This window comes from Triplophysa rosa, linkage group LG10, assembly GCF_024868665.1.
Source record: "Triplophysa rosa linkage group LG10, Trosa_1v2, whole genome shotgun sequence".
NCBI lineage: Eukaryota > Metazoa > Chordata > Actinopteri > Cypriniformes > Nemacheilidae > Triplophysa > Triplophysa rosa.
Genome location: NC_079899.1, coordinates 26,471,958 through 26,487,690, shown reverse-complemented (window position 1 = coordinate 26,487,690; position 15,733 = coordinate 26,471,958). Strand labels below are relative to the sequence as shown.

General features: G+C 39.4%; 1 long non-coding RNA gene across 2 annotated transcripts in view; it reads left to right on the top strand.

The window, feature by feature from the left end:
* Positions 1 to 15,733, top strand: part of LOC130560170 (uncharacterized) — a 22,577-nt gene extending 6,844 nt beyond the window's left edge. For both annotated transcript variants that reach the window (XR_008963663.1, XR_008963662.1), the window contains 3 exons: positions 10,953 to 11,087; positions 13,119 to 13,223; positions 13,777 to 15,733. This is a non-coding gene — a long non-coding RNA (uncharacterized LOC130560170). The remainder of the gene's footprint in view (positions 1 to 10,952; positions 11,088 to 13,118; positions 13,224 to 13,776) is intronic.

Below are 15,733 nucleotides of genomic sequence, written 5' to 3'. Positions count from 1 at the left end.
CCAATCAGATCAGAGTAGGCTGACAGAAAGGAGGGGATTGGACAGATGAATCGCCGAACGAATCATTAGAGAGTCAGTCGAGAAGTGAGGTAATAATAACGGCCTGTTAGTAGAACATGAAAGTGTTTTTACACCGTGTATGTGCGTAAACTTGTTGTGGACACTCCATAAACCAAACAAGTTTTAATATATTCCCACTGGCGATTCTTCTCACTATTGTCACGTTCAAACATTTCTTTCTTTCTTTCTGGAAATAAATAAACAGCCACACAAATTCTACCATGATGTGATGAAAACTTGTTTATTTTGCTTTTGGGGTGAAGTGTAACAGGTTTTTAGAAATCCACCTTATTAGGCCCACAATGCAAGTTTTGATCCATCAGGTGTTTGGACGTGATCTTTCAGCGTTCGTGTTCAGGAGGGAGCTGGTTTCACCCATCTTACGTAAGCTTGTGTTTTCGCAGTCGGTCGTATCAACAGAGATTCGGCTCTTCTCTCATAGAGCAACACATCTACAGTCCGCGGCTCATTCTTTCTGGTTTGCACTGAAAGGAAACACGTCAGGTTTCAGAATGCCGTGTGTTTCTCCGTCCACGGAGAGCAGGTCGGGTCACGTCGCCTCTCGTTTTTCAGAGCCAAGCTCCAGCTGGTCGAAAAATTGGGCCCGTGAGAGGCGAACACAAATGGACAGCGAGCAGAAGACATCCAGTGAAGTGCTTGAAGAGAATCTAAAGCGGAACGGGAGCGTGTCGGCCAGCAGATAAAACACACGTCCACTGACAGAACACAAATCACAATCTCACTCTTCTGTTTCAGAAACACTGGGTGGGGATTTACATGACGGAACCGTAAAGCAGCGAGCAACCCACCACCACACCAGTCCGTCTGTCCAACCCGGTCTCATGAATTGCGTATAAATAACACGCTGTTGCATTATCATGTAATACGTACGCCAAAGTTCGATTTTGCGTGCATATGATACGCCAATGTTTGCGTGCACCTCGCTGGAGAGCAGCCAGTTTGAAACGTACATGAAGAGGAAACACTGAAATAATTAAAATAATACTGTTAGGTTTAGGGTTTGGGTTAGGGTAGAGGTTATAATATGCACGCACGCTAACATTAGGTTTAGGGTTTGGGTTAGGGGACAGGTTAATAACACACATTGCCGGTTAATATGCACGCGCGCTACATTGGCGTATCATATGCACGCAAAATCTAACTTTGGCGTACGTATTACACGATAATGCAACGCGCGTGTTCTTTATACGCAATTCTTGAGACTGGGCTCGTCTGTCCGTCAAACCGATCGTTCCTAAAGGACAAACCCTCCCCACATGTTTGGGGATACTGAAAAAACAAATGTAAAGAAATCCTGGAAGAAAATGATATCTCTCTCATAGCTCAGCGAGATTTGTGTTTCAATATCAACTTAGTCTCAGATGTTTCTCTCGAGAGAAATAAAACGAGAAGAGTCTGGAGGTGTAAGAATGTCGATTGTAGAGGTGAAATCATCTGGATTTGAGTACGTTTGATGAGAAATGTTTGAGTTGATATCGAGATCTTCAATCATATTGACTTTTGTTGGCTCATGACACATTTCTGAGACGCAGATGAGACTTCAGCAGTTTCCATTTGCTCTCCATTTAATCTCATTGATGTCTACTTTAAAATGATACTTTAGAAACCAACATGAGATGTTTTAGATGATTCTTCAACAGTTTGATTTTTAGGAGAACTGTCTCTTTAAGGAGATGTTGGTGTAGCTGTTGGCATGTTCTTATTGTTAATAAGCGTTCTTCTGCTGTAAATTGAGGCACGTCGTCTCTTTTAATGGAGAAAACGACCCGCTGTTCTTGATTATTTTCATGAGGTCTGTCCCTGCGCACTGTCCTCCAGACACGCGTGTGGGATGGAGCGCTGCTTCACTCCTGATGGAAGTGGAACGGTTTCTGTAAGGATAAATGGGATTAAAGCGAAGCTTTGATGGAAATGACTCAACTAGGTGGGACTCTTCTCCAGCACATTTAATGGGTGTTTCATTTGGCATCTTATTCCGTTTCATCCTTTTCTCCCTCGGTCTTTTCAGTGCTGTCAGAGTTTAACGTGTGGTTCAACGGTCGGCTACTTTTCGCTTCATGATCAAAACATATATTGGCTCAAAGGTTTGAAACAACGGTGCTTCCTGACGAAACAGATGTTTACTTCAGAACAACACAAAGATAACCGTCACCATCATGAAATGATTCCACCGAAACTATATTGTTGGTCTCTTACACAAAGCTATTGAACAGCTTCACTTAAAATGTAAATTCTGTATGCTCTGCTGTTCATCATTTGAAGAATACTCTCTTAAAAATAAAGGTGCTTAAAAGGTTGTTCACAGCGATGCCACAGAAGAACCCGTTTTGGTTCCACAAAGAACCATTCAGCCAAAGGTTCTTTAAAGAATCATCTCTTATTCCATTTTATAATCTGAAGAAACCTTTTTTTGAAACAGAAAGGTTCTTAAGATGTTCAAGGTTCTTTATGGAACCAAAAGGTGTATGAGAGTGTTTGTTTTAATTCTCAGTCATTGTATGCCAAAGAAATGTGACGGGATTGTGCAAAACGAGAAGAAAAGTGTTCACTAGAGGAACTCTGTAAGATCACACGAGGATAGGTATCATCATCATCATCATCATCAGGTAAAATCCTGTTGAATTCTGACAGCTGTGAGGAAAGCCTGAGGATGAGATGTACTCCTGTAGACTTCACAGTGAATCAGGTTACTGGTGTTTTCATATAACAGATGTTGTTCTACTTTTCATTTCAACAAACTTTTCCTCTTTTCATCTCTCAGTAATACAAATACACTAGCAGCCAGACAGTCAAAGTTTCAAATCAGTTTACGTTTATAAATATAGAGTTGTTTTTTAATGGATTTGTTTGCAATTTTTTGCATTTTGACACCCTATCAACCTATTTCACCGATATAATACAATATGTGAGTACATACGTGTATGTGTCTGTGTATGTGTATGCATTTGCTTTTGCATGTTTCCCTTACCTTCACTATTTCATACTTTTAAGGTTCAACGTGTCTTTTGGTTTGGTTTTCTTGTAGTGCTGCTTTGATGCAATGCAAATTGTAAAAGCGCTATGAAAATAACATTGAATTGAAATATCAGTTAGCAGTGGCTACGCTTCTGTGCATAGAGAATACATAGTGTGCGTGGTTTTGTGTTTAAGTATATAGAAAAGCATCTTTTAAACTGCAGAGCTGACATCAGGAGGGTAAAGAATATTTAGAGTTATATAATTTCACTTTATTCAGGAAGATTTCTAGAATCAGCTTGAATGATCTTTAGCCAATCCTTCCTATACGTAAACTAAAAAACTAGATGGTCCCAGAGCCACGTGTTACTTTAGGTAAAGGGTTATTTACATGTGAATAAACATTTGATCTAATTTTATACTTAATTGTTCTTACTGTCAGTTTAAGGTTTTTTGTCTTTCAGTTTTAATTAATTTAAGTGTGTTAATTGATTTATTATTTTTATTTCTTATAGTTTTCAGATGCTTATCTAATTTTATGACAAGGGCCCCCTCACAAAGGTTTGCATAGGGCCCCCAGACATCGGCACTGAAAATGTATTACACATACAATCTCTCTCTCTCTCTCTCTCTCTCTCTCCACACTTGATATGTCATTAGCGGGTGTGCTGTCACTCATGCATACATTAGAGAGGTGTCAGACAGGCGCTGGCGAGATGTGTGGTGTTACAGCAGTAAGTTGTATTGGAGTGAGATGTGGGCTAATTGCAGAGGAATGAGACTAATGTTGATGTTATATGGGTCACAGCGGGGCGCTGGCTTTCATCTCACAGCTACATGACTTCACTAACAATAGAAATACAGCACCTGAACGTCTCCACGGCTTCTGCATTGACACGCTTCATTCAGATCTGCAGAATTATGTTCCTGTTAACATATGGACATTTGACCCGAGCTAGATCTTGTCACACGTTAAACGGATGTGAAGTTACAGCATGGGCTTTATTTATGAAACAAGAGCACAATGACTTTCAGAATCCATTGAAAAAGATGGTGATATGGCAGCAGTAGTTTATCTATAACTGATGGAAGAGGACTGTGACTGGGTGTAAATCCAGATGTGTGTTTTAAAGAACAGATTCAGGTGTCTGTGGTGCAGTGGCGATGATGTTGTGTACCAAGGCAGTTCGTGGAATAGGCACGACATTTGGAATCTATTGATTCGTATTCATGGACACGAATTTACCCCCATTTTCTGTGAGACCGCGTGTGTATGTGTAACAGTTATTTCTAAAAATGTTGTAAAAAATTGCATTTATACGTTGTTAACTTCAGCAAAATGTGTTTTATTTTCATAAGATATCGTATTTGGGGTTCCTACCAATTGTTGTAGGGGGGGCTTTAATTAGTGGAACACCTTGGGAGAAAATGTAACACTTCCCCTTTAAGTGTGCATTAGACGCACGACGCTTGTGAGCGGGGAAGCGGAGGTAACTTTGCACATTGTTTTGTTATATATTCAATGTATTTGTGATGTTAGCGCAATTTTGAGAGTCTGTGTCATAATATGAGTGAGTGTGAATCGAAAGTTCTCCGTGAAAGTGGCGCTTTTTGTAGAGGTCATTTTAGCGCACCGCTGTCACGTGTATTTCTCATGCAGGTATGAGAGATTAGGCCTCCCGATGTGCGACTAAAGACTAATTTGGCCAAATTCTACTTGTTTTAAAGGTATGTTTATTCAGTTCTTTTGTAATGAATTCAAGTGCCTATGTATGCTTTTCGTGATGTATTGTGTTGGGGTAAGTTGAGGGTGTACTGATTCCCTTGTGATGGTTTTCCATGTATCGCGTTATGTGTATGGACTTTTGCACACAATAGTTGTGCATTAACCAACTTTATTTAACACGTGGTTGTGTGTAGAAAAGCTTTATTACATATGAATCATATATGCATGTATATAAATTGCTTGAACTCAATCCAGTGGAATATCCAGGTTTTATTGCACTTCACTGAACGTGGTTTATACACACTTTTGTGAGTTGTGTTGCATTTGTGTGTTAAGTAACATGCCAGTTGAAGATGATGAGGAAATGACGTCGCTTCCTTTGCCAAGTGCATTCCAAACGTCTACATAATGGACGCAAATGCCCTGTTCACTCCAAAGTCTAAACTCCGAGGGATCTGCCCTTCGAAGGGAGTAGGGCATAGGAATGATGACTATATTTGGAATGTTGCCTGTGAGGGTTCGGTATGAATACACGTACCGTTACACACCTAGTGTATACTGAGAGTAAATAAATGCTCCGCTTAAATATGCCATGAGAGTAAACCGTGCTCATTTACAGCTGTTTAAGCTGTAGTCCGCTTGAAATGAATGGATGCTTCGACCCGGAAACGGTATTCCTTACGTCACCACTTAACAACCGAATAGGGTCTACCACGGTATTGCAGTGTTGGTACCATGATAATGGCACAAAATACAGTACATTGTGGTCAACACAAACCATATTAAGTACATGTTTAATGTCGTCTGGATCATGTTGCGTGTTTTTGTTGACACAATCTATGTGCAGTATGTTGTCTCATTCATAGTAACCTTTCTGTGCATGCACAACACATGATGTGGAAAGAGTTTTCTCCCATATTCAAGTTCTTAAGACGGTTTATTTGACTCTTCTAATCCTGCACAATTATATGGTGTGTTGAATTTAATTATTTAGCAATCCCAGCTAACAATTTTTGTTTCCCAGTACCTTATTTTCTAAGGTTTGTTTTTGGTTCTCCAGGAAAGTCTTCTTTACGGAACGTTCTGTGTTTGCTGGGATGCTAGTTAACAATTGCTATGTTAGAGTACACCCGGAACACGAGTATGGTGCAGTTTCATATACTGTGAGTGTCCCGCGCTACTGCTGGCGAGATGTGATGAGATATTCTTTTTCATTCATATAAAATGTTTATTTGAATATTATTATAGTTCATAGTGTTGTCACGGTACCAACATTTCAGTAGTCTGTACCAATACCAGTAAAATTCCACGGTTCTCGGTACCAAAGCAAAACACCAGTACATGCTAATTGAAACACAATTTTATTAATAAAGCTCATTGTTAATATAAATGTATAGAAAGCAATGCCATTTTGTGTACATGACATGTAAGTTAATTGTTGCTGAAACTGTTGTGTGCTCACTGGGGTCTTTCATGCTGATGAACATCCTCCTCAGTCTGCTGCTGTAGAAGACAAATAGAATAAACTTCAGTAAGTCAACTGACTGAACAAACATGCATATGCAATATTAGAACAAACCTCAGTTTTTATACTGCATTTACACAAGATTACTTACATTAAGGTGACTGTATATTAAAATAATAAATGCAACAGATATATGTTTCTTTAGTTTAAATGTGGCTTTTTAAACCTATAATAGTTATCTATTCAAGACATACACATTGATAGTCATACAGTTAGTATGATAGTTTTCTAGCACATAGATTTCAGATAGGCCTATATAAAATAGGTACTGTAAACCCCATCCTGTCCTCACATTTATTTTACCCCATTACAGTTATAAAAGCATTAAATGGTTAATAAGGACACTTGACTGGATTAGCATTGGCGCTAACAAATTAACACGCAAACAGGGACGTTTCATTTGATGTAACCTTTAACTTAACATATGATACAACATTCATAATGCAAACGCAACAGAATTTGAAACTTACCGCTTGAACTTGTTCAAATAAATCTGGATGTTTCCTCCTTTCACCACAAAACTCTGTTTGTTTTCTTTGTGATATGACTTTAATCTGAAGTATTTCTGCGCGCATCTCTTGTGGATCGGAGCTTATCCGCTCATCACGTCTTATTGCGTCTATGAAAAGTTTCCGACTGACAACCTGTCAGACAGAGCATCAGTACCCGGTTGACCCGGGACGGCGGTGCTACCGGGTCTTATGAAAATTAGGTACCGACAACTTTTTTATTTTTAGGTACCGACTTGGACCCGAAGTACCGGGACTTTTGACAACACTAGTTCATCATAAATCATGGTATAAAACCCATAAAACAACAGTGTTTCAGAGCCCGTCTGCTATCCTCTTTCATTCGAGCGTTTGGACCGCTGTTTGATTAAATCTAAATGAGCTCAGATGTGAGTAATCTTCAGCCCGTCCCTGATTTGGACAAAAACACGAGGTCTGTCTGAAAACACGGCTATTTTTAGTCATTTGGAAGCGCTTGGGTTGTGTTTGCACCATGGGCACATGCTGTTTTTATATCAGGCAGCGGTCTTGGACGACCCTCACATGAAGGTCCTTAAGCAGATGGATGTTAAAATGTGATGGACAAGGGTGTGGACACCATCCCTCGAGTGACATTACAGACGGATGAAAGTCTTACTTTTTCAGCTCGCCGTTTCATTTTTGAATATTGTTTTTTAGCTCTCATTTATGTCGAGCTTTCATTCGAGGACATGTACGTGGCTTCAAAAGAAAAGCAGGACATTAGATGTTTTACAGACGGAGGGTTTGGCCGTCTAATGCACAGTGATTTTAAATGACTTCAGTTGTTCTTCATACATAATAAATCACAGCAGAATCACAAAACTTTTCAAGACTTTTCTCACTCCAGCAATGATCCACACTTGTAAGGTGTCATCTAGACAAACTTCTTAGTTCATTTATTGGAGAGAAAGAGTCATTATCACAGTATAAAGCTAACAAAAGACTTTGTGTGTTCACATTCTCCGGACTTCATACTGTTGAGGTTTTTGGAGAAATAATCACGTTTCTTCTGGTCTCGGGCTGGCCGCATGCTGATTTACAGTATGACATTTCTGTATCTCATCTCACTTCAGCCTGGCTTGTAAATTGTATTACAAAGGCAGAACTTTATGCATGTTTATAAAACCCAGTTTTACAGCCCAAAGCGTGAAACAGAATCATTAATGCTGTTTACTAAAGACTGAATTACATTACATGACTTTACCAATGATTAAAATAACAAAAACTGTAGTCATTGCAAGAATTAAGGTCTTTGCAAATTTCGAATGCGTTTTTTCGTATTTGGCGCTGGTTTGTACGGTGTCTCTGAATTGTCAAAACGCCTCTCAGAATGCTTGCTACGGATGCGAAAAACGCAGAAAATCGAACCCAGTCTGAATTTTTCTATGACGGAAGAAAACCGCAGCCAGTGTGTAAATGTGATTGACACAAGGTGAGGTCTTATTTATTTTTTATGTGCAGATATTTCGGACGCAAATTTCAGAAACAATGTGCAATGGCCTTTACAGTTCCAGCGTTATGGACGTGACATAAAAATGCTCAGAGAATGTATTCCTTACCAATATATTGAACCATCATTTTATATTTGACTAAACCCTTGTTGATAGTCTAAATATCTGAAAAATATGCGTATATGAACAAATTTTCTATTTTAAAACGATAAAGATAAACGTGTGGGAGACGACAAACTTAGTAGGATTTCTGTGAATTAAAATGCACAAACCTGAAGCAATAATGCCAACAAATGGAGAAGAGACGTGCGTAATGTTTCATGTATATTGACTATTTGCTGTTTATATTTGGAAGTGATCTGTGTTTTCTCACACATTGAAACTGTTAAGATGTTTTGTAAAACGAGGCTGAGGCTCAACCGGCTCTGTTAATGGTTTCTGTATACACTTTGTCCGTAATCCCTTAAGCCTCTAAAAGTCTTCATTCACCTCCCGCGGTCAACACAATGCAGACTTCACTGGAAATTGATATGCAATGCTCGCTGCGTGACTGAACATTTCATATCAAAGAGAAACTGAACTTTGATGTGTTGATGCGGCTGGAGCTCTGACGGTGGAACGCGTGTCTATGAGAGCGATTGTGCAGGCAGAGGCGTTATGAGCCGGTCGTGATGATGATGATGATGGGCCGCCGGGGTCCGTGACATCACATGACGATGGAGACCTTCCGGTGAACATGAAGACAGCAGATATCTGTGGTTCTCATTGACTTTATCAATGTGACACGCAGACTTCATCGCTTCATGCATGAACTAACAATGAGCAATATATTATTTACACCATTTATTCATCTAGTTAATGTGAGTTAAAACGGGTTTTCATTGTTTATTCATGTTAGTTCATTGGCTATTATCTAATAGCATCTGCAATAAGTCTCGGAGACGTCTGAATGTCTGTAATACATCTGCTTAAGATCTGGAGATCCGGAAAACATCTGCTGTGTAAAAACATCTGCTAAACATCTTAGAAAGAGCAGCTTTACTTCAATTCTAAATCATAAACATCTTACAGACATCTTATAGGTGTCTATATGACGTCTGACAGCAGACGTCCCTGAGACGTATTCTAGATGAGCAAACGATATATTATAGATGTCAGCCAGATGGAGTGTGCTATCAGGGTAAGCACTTTGGTGAATTATGTTGTTAATAAGGGCATTTCCAAATGGCATTTATGCGCCCTTGAAGTGCCCTTCGCGAAGGGGGCGCCATTTGTAGGGGCGTTCCAAACGAAGGTGAACACCTGAAGCCCTTGGCAAATGGGCCCTTTCAGAAGTGCGTTAGCGAAGGGCACATGCCAACTGAGTTCCGTTTGTGATCACGTGATGATCTTGGATTACTTCTCGCGACGCATTTTGAAGCGAATATGGAGCCGGATTTTGACGTTACCTACAAATGAAAGCAGACAAAAATTTGGTTAGTATTTGTTTTACACTATTTTTGTCAGTGATAAATATGATTTAAGATGTGTAACGGCCACATAATGCATGTGTCTTTAAGATGCTGGAAGACTACACTGCTGTGATGCGCATGCACGGGCTCCTGTGTGAGCACGCGCAGTCGCAGAGAGGTGAAGGAGAGTGATGGTCGCTCTAGCTCTACCGCTGACCACGTGCGTACGTTATTTTCTTTTGTTTGTGACGGTACCAGAGTGTTTTTCTTTTCCGTTTCTGTACTCGCTCCTTTATATGTGTGTAACAGGAGTGCTGGTGCAAACCGCTATAAAAGTTTGTCAAACGACTATCTAATGGACTCGTGTTTCCTTCTCCTCTGGCCATCTGTTTCAATCCGGATAACGTTGGCTCTTAACTATCTGGCCCGCCGTTACAGATGGTTAAAATATAGTATAAGGTGATTTAGTTTATAGGAATGTGTGTTTAATATGTTTAATAGTAGCTACTTGTTTATCGGTTTCCTTTATCATATATTCCCTTAAGTGAAAAAACAAGGTGAAATAAGATAATTACACAATATTCAATAAGATGTATTAAAAATGTTGTAAATTTGAGTTAAAATCAGGAATGTTAGAGGTAAACAAGCGAGGCATTTACTTGAAATAAGCTTTTAAAAAGTGAACTTTTGTGGTCAGTGAAAGGACGAGAGAAGAAACGTCGTGTGAATTAAGACGTAAACTATCACAACACCATTAAACCTCACAATGAGAAGGATTCTTGAGTCATTAATGTTATTCATGAGGATTCAGGTGAGATCTGCTCATAGCCTGAGGAGAACCACACAATAAAGCTTTAGAAATCATTCACTCGTGTTTCTCTTTCAGGAGACTGTTTGCACGGTGATCTGCTGTCGGTCTTTGTCTTTGCTTGTTCTCATTGATATTTGTCTGTGATCCATTCTCTATTTATCTTCCAGCTCATTTCAAAATCTTTGGTGAAAGTAAATGAGGACTGAGACTGAAACATTTCCCTTTGTGGTCCACAGAAGAGAGAAAGTCATATGAAGAACATAAGACCGTTTTCATTTTGGATGAACAGTCCCTTTAAGAAAAACACTAATGTTGTGTGTGTGAATATAAAACATGATTAGAAGTCGACCGAGGAGATTTTCTCTTGAACTGCAGTATATTCTCTTGAGTTTGCTGCGGCTTTTTCTCTCTTTTGACCGCAGGATCTCGGCTTTGAATCATGCAGTGATATTTGACATGAATTCTGATGAGATCGTTCACACCGGGGTCATGCGGTTGGGATTCGGACATGTCATGCATCGGATTCAGGACCTCATATGAAAGCCCAACATGTTCAGGTTCAGTTTTCTGCTTAAATACGACATGTTTTATCATTGTTGTTTCTCTGATCTATAAAATAAGACCTGTAACAGACACTGCTATAAACAGATCAAACTGTGTGTGTTGTTTCAGACTACCACTGTAAAAAATGGTTTGTTCACTCAACTTAAAATTTGAAGTTGTCTTTTTGCTTCGACTCAGTTAAGTTGTCTCAAGGAAGCACTGATCAGCATGATGGAGACTTTTGTTAGATGGTTTTTAAGTCGAGGTGACTTGAACTAAGTTGTTGGGTCAACTGTTTAAATTGTCAACTAAACGTTTTGAGTTGAAAATACTTAACTGTGTCAAAGCAAAAAGACAACTTCAAATTTTAAGTTGAGTGAACAAATTTAGATACTCCAAGTTGTGTCAACTAAACGGGCAAAATAACTTTTTACAGTGCATGAACAGATTTATTTGCCCACAAAATATTTTTGTTGCCGGTCCAGTATAAAATAGTATATGAGTTTATAAATATATCCTTACGTTAGAACTCATTTCCGGCGGTCTGATGTTTCTTCTCTGTATGTTTACACACCTTGTGTACAGTTTGTTCGTTTATAACAAGGCTGTGTAAATTTGCATAACTACATATCAGCAGTGAGGCGTCTGTTTACCTCAAACACTCCTGTGAGTTATGAAAGAAATCAAACAATGTCTACAATAGAACGATCCAGCGTTTCACTAAACCGACTGCGTGTTCTGTTCAATTTGTCTGAATTGTTTCATAGCATTGAGAACATAAGAGTCACAGGAATATAAAAAGTTCTGACAAATATAATAAAGACTGTGGCTTAGAAAACACTCAGACTGAAACACTGTGCACATGACCATCTTTGACCAAAGAGCGATAGATTTCTGCAGATGAGCAGCTTTTATTATTTTTACGTTTTAAAAATGTGCGTGTGGATTAATGTGCCGTGATTTTATTTACTCTATAAGCAGAGTAAATCAGGCATAAGAGAGTCAAAGAATTATCAAAGCAACATTATTGATTTTGAAAAGAGCTTCAATCTATAGGTCTCTCGCTTTGAGAATGTTTACCATATAACCATACTGCAGTTTATACTGTATATATGCAGTACATAAATAAAGCGCAGTTACATAACAACCTTTACAGAAATAACTTTTCTTACAGCCAAGTGAAAGAAAAAACATTTAGATCATATTCAAGCAGTGAAAGAACATACTGAGAAAACACACGGGTATAATAAAAGTATCTGGATCAACAGATGTGCTGTATTAAAACTGTGCGTGTGTGTGTGTGTGTGTGCGTGCGTGTGTGTTTTTGTGTGTGTGTGCATGTGCTTGTGTGTGTGCTTGCGTGTGTGTGTGTGTGTGTGTGTGCGTGTGCGTTTGTTTGTTTGCGTGAGTGTGTTTGCGTGTGTGTGTTTGTGCGTGTGTGCGTGGCAGCACAGCCTCTTAGTTACCCTTGTGTTGTCAGAAAGAGTGCAGATCCAGACTGAACATGTTCCCTGTTTGGCAGAACAGACCGAACTTTTGCATCTGTCACATTTAATCCCAGCATCCTCTGGGGCTTTGGAAGGGCAGTAGTTCTCAGTTTTTAGTATCTAATTATCTCTTCAGCTCAAGGTCATTCACCTGTCAAAACACAAATCCATACCCGATTACTTTGAAGGTTTAAGCACGTCTCTATTTCTTCAAAACTCTCAGTTTGTGACTCCTGTGAGGAAATCTTTGATGTGTTATTTATCAAAGCAGCTGTGATGTGTTTGTCCTATATCGCCAGTTTTCTGAAGCGGTTGTGTAACATAATTCACTAGTTTAAAAAACATACATTATAGTTTATATTATATCAAATATTTGTTTGTTTATAAATATTTGTTCTTAAAGATAACTGCGTGTAAATAGATTTATTATAGTGATGTACAGTATTATAGTTGATTTTCTTTGTTGCAGAATTTCAGACTATAAAAAATGACTAAAAACATCATGCTGTAAAGGTCTTATAGATGAATTGTGTTAAACTTTCACATGTTTAATTTCAGTCTGTTCTCACACAAAGCTCTCGTACGGCTTCAGAAGACAAAGACCAGCCTGAATATTTCGCCAAACATCCTTAAAGAGTCTTGAGGATGAGCAACAACATGATGGTGAGAAAAATGATTTATTATGTTTTATTATTTAGTTTTCCACAGAAGAGAGTTTTGAACCACATGAGGGTAAATGTATGACAGAATTTTCATTCTTCATGTCATGTTTTATTGGATGCACATCCGTAGATTCATTTGAAATGACTTCATCAGTTGTGCTGTTTTATCGACACAATCATATGGTGTGTCGCATAGAGTTAACTGTATGTTTCATGATTGAAGAATGAATCTTATACGATGATCCCAATACTGATTTCTGTTTTATGAACACAGTATTACTGTTGTCTTTAATATTATTGTCTTTAATTAAAGGTACCGATATCGTCTTTGACTTAAACATGATGGATACGCTCCCGTGTCATTAGATGAGCTGTGTGTCATATGTCATCTCTAATAACATTCATAATTGCAAGACACGACACACACACCGATGTCGAGATGATGCAGCACGCGGTTTCAATCACTGCCTCTGAATTTTCTCTTGATGATAAACATAGGATGCAATTTCCAAGAGAATATGTGAGATTTGACTGGTTTTCATTTTCACCTCAAGGAATCCAAAAATGAGATCCCTGGAGTTTGCAACGTGGGATGGTTTCTTTCCTCCTCCCTCCAAGCAGCAAAATGTGGATCTTTGATAAAATTGGCGGTTTTACACAAACAGACCCCTGCTGACGGTGTGAATGACCAGGTCCATCCCATCACGGCTGGAACACAGAGGGACGCTCTCATCCCGAAAGCACCGACACCTGCTGATCAACATCAACCTGAGACAGACAAGACACCACAAAAAACAAAACGATTTCACAAACCTTCCCAGAGGCTGTCTCGGATGTTTCTCCTATAGTTGCTCATGAGAAATAAGAGTGTCATTGTATTTTCATTTGCTCTCCGTTGAATCTCATTGTTGTTTGGAGAAATAATTGAGCTATTAAAGAGATCTCATGTGTGGTTTTCTCTTTTACAGGTGAATTCCACCGAGCGTGCCGAGTGAAGACGAGGCATCATTTAGCTGTGAAAGAACGTGTTTTTCTCCTCGGTGTTGAAAACAGATCCGTTCTGCAGGAAATCTGGAGGAAATTGCAGTTTGACTGTCAGATCATATCATCACAGAATCCTTTTACTCGGTATCACAGCCATCATCTGTCACACAAACATCACCGGCTGCTGCTGAAGATGCTGCGTGCTTGAGTTTATTTATGTGACCAGTGTTTCTTTAAAACCTCCATAAAAAAATGGAGTTCAGCGAGACATAAAACCATTCTGTTGTCAATTCATATTGACACAACTGAGCCAATTCTATGAAAACATTTTGTTGAGACAAAGTAAACCCTCCACATCTTACAAGCCACCTGCTGTCATCATGTGTTTTTCCACACTATCCACACCATGACGTGCCATTTGTTTCTTTTGTCAATTGGGTTTCTGTTGCAACCTGCAAACCTCCGGAGGCTGAACATCATCTTAAGGATACATATGATATGTCGTCTCATTAACCCTTTTTGGCGGGGGGTATAATCATTTTTAAGAGTTCGTGTCAAATGTCACATGCAGGATTTTGTGTTTCTTAAATAAAGTGCAGTTCTTGCAGTCAAATCGCTTTGTTTTTACATTCTGCCCACCATCTTTTGCCACCTACAATGTCTTGTTTCTTTCTTGGCAATTACTTCACCCACACCCTGTTATGTGCGTGTATTTGTGTGTTTGTCATGCCGTGGATGCAGTCTGGATGTTGAAACGGCACAAATCACGCATCAGATTCTGTGTTTTGAAAGCACACACAACACACCGTAAGTGCACAATTTCCCTATCCAATAATAGTTGTTAAAGAAACATTTGCCGAAGTCTTCTCTCAAGTGTTATTTTTTTCGTGCATGTGACGCTGAATCCTTGATGCAGTTTTCTTGTGTACATGTAAAGTTTATTCGGCCGTACGTCCAGAGGTGTCTCGCATCTCCTCAGGTAAGCGTTTTGTCATGTCGCCTTTCATTCGTGAGTTTTATTCCCCGTCCCTCTGACCTCGTGTTTTTCTTCCCTGTTGTCTTCTGCCGGTGCTCGTGTGAAATGCCTGTTTAGGCGACGGCACCCGGCGCTTTGGGGTGAGTTTGGCCCGATGCCCTTTACCTCCCTCACCGCCCTGTATGTGTGATCGCATTAGCCGTCGCGCAGAGCTCACAGCGGCCGTGGAGGTTTGGGGGTTCCTGCAGATGGCCGGTAAACTATGACAGGTCGGACATCATGGGACGGGCTGTTATTATAAAGTGTTCGCGTCATGGCAAACACTAAATTGCTTGGTTGCGGTGGGTGGCTTTTATATGGTTTGGGTCCCTCGGAGCCCTTCAAGACCAGACCGATACAAAGAGCGCAGCGTTTTCACCTTTAAATGAATGATGCTTTTTAAAACACACAATAATGATTCTTGAGTCTGAATAGCTTAAAGAGTACATAACATGAGATCGTGAAAATGACATTTCATGCAGTGTGTAATGTGTTTGAAAGTAAGCAGTCTG